Source organism: Dermacentor variabilis, chromosome 7 (genome assembly GCF_050947875.1).
Source record: "Dermacentor variabilis isolate Ectoservices chromosome 7, ASM5094787v1, whole genome shotgun sequence".
Lineage (NCBI taxonomy): Eukaryota > Metazoa > Arthropoda > Arachnida > Ixodida > Ixodidae > Dermacentor > Dermacentor variabilis.
Window position 1 is genome coordinate 10,234,614 of NC_134574.1, and position 6,393 is coordinate 10,241,006.

Here is a 6,393-nt window from a genome sequence, read left to right on the forward strand (position 1 = left end):
GCCGACGTAGGTCCAGGACCACACTTGAAATTGCGGCTTTCAGCGGCTTGATCTCCCGGCGTACTTTGGGAAAATTCTTTAGTAGTACCACAGTCCTTCAATTGAAGGGCTCTGGTTGTAGATTTCATAAAGTAGAGCAAAATTTGGCGCACGCACAATCCTTTTTTCTTTAAGAAGGGTGTGTTAGGAGGCTACTTGGTAAGACATCTTTTTGTGAACTTAAACTGCGCTTGGGACGAGACACCAAGGTAGAAGAAGACAGGATGAACGCAGACTAGCAACTGGTTTATTGAAATGACACATAATGCTGCCTCTTCGAACCAGGCGCATGCCCAAGCCAGATCATAACCGCGTGATCATGTAGCACTCCCTCGCCAAGCCCCTATACACAGTCAAAAATCAATCTCGTCTTGAAAAGAAAGAGCTTTTCTTATTGAAGAGATTTCTTCTTGATAAGAAAGAGCTTTTCAAGAAGAAACGGAGAAAAGGGATTCACACTGTTCTGGGGCGTAGCTTGCACCACGTGCTGTCAGTTCGTCTTTGTCTTATCGTAACAGCATTGCGGTAAACGTACAGTCTGATTCAATATTGAGGAAGGAGTGAGGATAGGTCATGCTTAAGCTTCAGATTTGTTTCTTATTAAAACAAAACTAATATGGTAAATTTCTTGAAGTTACGGTGCATCGCATTTGACATTCAATTTTAACAGAAATTTGAGCAATGTCAAGGGTGACCTCATGACACGGTCGAGTTGAAGGTGAGGGAGTAAAATAAATGCTATATTATCCCGTGTCCAAGGCCTTCAATGTGATTATTTTTGTTTGCATCGCTCTCTTCAAAGTACTTGTAACTATCTAATGCTATTTCGTGCTTTTATTACAGAATTTCATGAATGGAAAGCAGAAGAGGGTAGCCAAAATTGCTGGTTAATTTTGCCCACGGACCCCAAAAAGCTGGCCAGTGGAGAGACAAGGATCCACTATTACTGTCATAGATCAGGCGAGGCAAGGAAAAAGGGAGGTCATAGTGGCCGTCGGGAGAAAAGTCAGGGGAGCTGTAGGTCTGGTAAGATATCTGTTTCATTTATTACTGTCACTAAGGACATCCGGAGAAACGACGGGGAATGCGGGAGATGGAAATTCAAGACGATGAGCAAAATGTGAACAAGGTGAATGCAGGAGCCAACGTTTCGAGAAGTGGACTTGTGTTCTTCAAGGCGACGTATGCTTTCCTCGCCACAGTATATATAGGTGGGTTTCTTCTAAAGGGGAGAGGGTGTGAGGCGGGAGGATGCGGAAACGAGGGAAAATGTGTTAGCGTGTCGAATTGAGCGTAAAGGAACGCTGTGTACAAGGTCAAAGCCAGAGCACAGCGCCCCCCCACCCCTGGTCTGTCAACGCACGCGCGTCATGGTACGTCCACACTAGCGACAAAACGCGCGCGACACACCGCGCGCGGCGAGCGGTGCTGTCGCGCGCGGCAAGATTCACGAAAAGCGGCAGCAACGCGCGACAAACGCGCGAATGGGTGCGAGACCCATTTTTCGCGGCAGACGCGAAACGACCACTAATCAGAAGCGAGCCGCTTTACGAGCCGCGCTCTTGTGGCGCCACCTGTCGCACAAGCAAAGAATCATAATCTATGGGCTCTGAGACTGAACAGTGACACGCGCGCCGTAAAATCTCAGAGGCCATTTCCAGTCAAGCGGGCTGTTTTTGTTAAGCCTTACCACACCGCCACTGAGGCGTCGACGAAGAATTCGCCTCGCAATGGAGGCATTTTTGGAAACCGTTCGCGGATATGCGTGCCTCTATTATAAATCGAGCGTCGGAAAAGCAGCTGCGCGCCAACCGCTGGCACATTACGGACAGCAGTTTGGCATGGCAGGAGAGTAATTGGTGAAGGCGGGGAAGCAGTGTGTGCGCCTGGCCCTCAGTGTCCCTGTACCGCACCCAAAACTTTCTCGTCCGCTTTCTGGCACGTCGGCGTCACACAAGTAAAGAACAAACAAGTATTATAGTGTTCACAGTCACCAGTAGCTCCTCGTCCGTATCCGACATGCCTGAGCGTGGCTGGCAGTGGCGCAAAAAAACACAGACACTTCCGATGGAAGACGAAATGGGCAGAACGGAGAGCGCGTTGTCACGAGAAGTATCGAATGGAACGAGACAACGCGGGACTCCACGGGCCGCTGCCGCGAGCCGCAAAACGCGACTGTGGACTTGCCCGCACGCGTCTGCCGCGCGGGCGCTTGCCGCGTGCGGCGTGTCGCGCGCGTTTTTGTCGCTAGTGTGGGCGTACCATAATTAGACGGCGTGTCAAGGGCGTCTGACACGCCGGCTGACAAAAAACAGAAAGGAAAGGAAAGGAAAAAAAGAAAGGGGGCATACGCCAGGAAATCAAACTAAGTGTTGTTGCCTATAGCTTGATGTTTAGCATAGAGAATAGATTCTAAAGCTCCCTTTGAAACGTTTATGCCTATTGGTTGCAAAGTCTTGAACTTATGGATAAGGTGTGATTCTCTGTATTTTCTTTCTCGTTCAGAACAGAAATTTGACTGTAAGATGTAGAGTTTAAGTTCATCAAAGTTATGACCTGGTTGGTTGAAATGCTCGGCGACGGCTTTGGGAAGCTCTTTAGCTGTGTCCGCGCGATGTCCGTTTAATCTGACGTTCATTTATTGTCCTGTTTCACCGATATATTGTTTCTTACAGAAGGAAAATTCAAGCATATAAATCAAATCATGCTCACATCACATCAATCGATGTGATTGATGTGATGTCACATCAATCACTAAGGACAACACTCAGAGTCCGACACCTGAAAGCACCACCTAAAAGTCAGCCTAAACGGCAGAATCAGCCACAGCGCGCTCTGCATCCTCCGCTGAAGTGGAAAAACCGTCAACAACCAGGCCAAACACACGATAGTTTGGGTGCCGGGACATACCGACGTTACGGGAAATCAGGAGGCGGATAGGATAGCTCGAGGGCACGCAACAAACCGAGCATTCAACAATCCCGACCCCGCTGAGGAAACCGAGCCTGTAGCCCAAAGCTATTCAGAGATACTAAACTACTACAGAGGCATCAGACGAAAATAGCCGCCCCCTCACAAACAACAAAATAGATAAGACGCCGTAGCATGGCGACAGCTACAAACGGGAACATTCCCGTGCCTAAACACGCTAAGCAAAATCTACCCCACGCAGTACGAGAGCAAGTGCCCATGGTGTGGAGACAAACCAACCCTATACCATACCACATGGGTTTGCCAGAAAACAGATGGGCTAGCCATAATAAAAAACCCGAGTGTGGAACAGTGGGAGAGGAGGCTATCCAGCGACATCCTGAAAGTCCAACAAGGACTAGTAAGGCGTGCACGCAGGGCAGCTACCCTCAGCGGAGCCCTGGACTAGGGGAACCGACCCTGGAGAGAGAATGGAACACTCGATCTCAAGCCGCAAAAATCACTGCAAAATAGAGCAAATAAACGTTTTTCATCATCATCATCATCAGGTATGAAAGAAACCATTATGGTCATAAACCTGAAATTCAGCACTTAAGAATAAGTGACAAGGAAAAGGCCAGCATAGCAGAGAACCTAGAAAGGGCTGTGCCCATGAAGACCATCCTAAAACGAATAAGAACATCTGTGGTATCGAAGCTGAGCCCAGTGCACTTGGCAAAGTGCTCAACCCTGCATAACATCTAACGGCAGTTTAACATTGCTGCTCCTGAACATTGTCACACTAATGACGCTGTCAGTGTAGAAACGCGGGTGCTTGTGATTAAAGAAAAAGGTGAAACACTTGTCCGCCTGTACAAGGCACAAGGTGCAGTGGACCCAAGTGGTACATTTTCTTCAGCAGACTTTGCTCTTGTTCTGATTACAGAGCCTCAGAAGGAGCTACTAGAAAAATTGGACCCTGGTACTATGCATGGCACGCATGGTACTACAGAGTACCAGTTTGAGCTGACCACTCTTCTGGTGCTAGATAAAGTAGGGTCAGGTGTAGCGATAGCTTATTTCATCTGCAACCGGATGAACGAGCAAACTGACAGCATTATTCAAATATTTGGAGTCGGCCATGGCCAATAAAGTGGCCGCTAAGACATTTATATCTGATGATGCCTCGCAATTCTACAAAGCATGGTCCACGGTCATGGGTGCCCCAAAACAGAAACTTCTCTGTGCCTGGCCTGTAGATAAGAATTGGCGCAAGAAGATACTCGAGTTTGTAGAGAAACAGCTAAGGCCACATGTCTACCATAGTGTGCGGCTAATCTCAGAGTTCCTTGAGGAAAAGGCATTTGAAGATTATCTTAAACAATTGCTTTCTAGTGAGGAAGAAAACTGAGGGTCTTCCCTAAGTACTTCAAAGACCACTATGCAGTTAGGCCGCAAGAGTGGGCCTATTGCTTTAGGACTAGAGCAGCTGTCAACACTAACATGCACCTTGAGAGCAAGCACAGGACGTTACAGCATACTATGCTCGAGGGAAAACAGAATAAGCATGGTGACAAACGAATTCCTGCCCTCATGGACTTGACATATCATTTTTTAATGAAGAGCGCTATCCAGATGATGAAAGGAGCAAAGGGTAAGAAGCTGAGCATAATTCAGAAGAACCACAGATCTGGCAGTCAAATGGCAGCTTGTGCCAAATTAAATGAATATGACACATGGACTGTGCAATCTCAGTCTATTAAGGCGCTCTCATATTATCAAGTGGTAGTGATGTATAAAGAACACAGTCGCAATACTGTGATTAACGGAACTAGCGCTTCATTGGGCGAACATGTGCCCTCAATACAGGCTACACTTATAGCACAACGATAGCGGCGAACACGGTCGGTGATCGTCGAAAATCTGATCAGCGGGTCAAGCGCGTCGGCTTTTATAGATCAGTCGTCGAATGTTCCAGAGTAATCGCTTGGGACCCGCATGCCTTACACAAAGTTCTGCGCCATTCGCGTCGTGCATACATGCAATCAGATTACACAAGGTTTGCTCACAGACAGCGGATGGAAGCATCGATAACATTCCAGAAACTTCCGATACATGTAGGCGCGTCCTGCGCTGTGTGTGTGTTAAGCGGTGAAGCGTGTCGCCCTCTAAAGAGAAGTACACGTGTCAATACCCCCTCTTAAAAAGCATCGACGCGATGCTGCAAATGAAAGTAATAATGAAAAACACCCATAGCAAAGAGAACGACAAAATAAGGATGTTCGTCAGCGTCCGTAAAACTGTTTAAGACGCACCACGTGCACCACTTCAGATCGTGCGCGGCGCTGCTGTGAATGGGAAATGCCGTCTGGCACGACCTCATATCCAGTGCGCCAATACGTCGAATGACCTTGTGGGGTCCGAAGTAGCGTCGCAATAGTTTCTCACTCAGTCCTGGTCGGCGGATCGGGGTCCAAACCCACACACGGTCGCCGGGCTGGTACTCGACGAAGCGTTGTCGGAGGTTGTAGTATCGGTACGCTGCTGGTTCTTGATCCGTAGGTGGGCGAGCTGTCGGGCTTCTTCGGTGCGCTGGAGATAGGAAGCGACGTCAAGATTCTCTTCGTTAGTGACGTGCAGCAGCATGGCGTCGAGCGTCGTCGTCGGGTTCCTGCCGTAAACCAGCTTAAATGGCGTGATCTGTGTTCTTTCTTGCACCGCCATGTTTTAAGCAAATGTTACGTACGGCAGACCGCATCCCACGTCTTGGGCTCGACGTCGACGTACTACATTGCTAGCATGTCGGCGAGGGCCTTGCTCAGTCGCTCCGTGAGACCATTTGTCTTCGGATGGTAGGCAGTTGTCCTCCTGTGATTTGTATGCCTGTATTGCAGAATGGCTGGGGTGAGCTCTGCTGTAAAAGCCGTTCCTGTGTCGGTGATGACGTCTTCTGGGGCATCATGTCGCAGCAGGATGTTCTCGACGAAAAATTTCGCCACTTAGGCTGCGCTGCCCTTTAGTAGAGCTTTAGTTTCAGCGTAGCGGGTGAGATAGCCCGTCGCTATGACGGTCCAATTATTCCCGGATGTTGACGTCGGAAACGGCCCCAACAAATCCATCCTAATCTGCTGGAATGGTCGGCGAGGCGGTTCGATCGGCTGTAGTAATCCTGCTGGCCTCATCGGTGGTGTCTTGCGTCGCTGACAGTCTCGGCATGTCTTGACGTAACGGGCGACGTCGGCGGTCAGACGCGGCCAGTAATGCTTTTCCTGTAACCTCGACAGCGTCCGGGAGAATCCGAGGTGCCCTGCGGTTGCATCGTCGCGTAGGGCGTGCAGTACTTCTGGACGCAGCGCCGACGGTACAACAAGAAGGTAGTTGGTGCGTACTGGTGAGAAGTTCTTCACGAGCAGGTTGTTTTGTAGCATGAATGAAGACAACCCG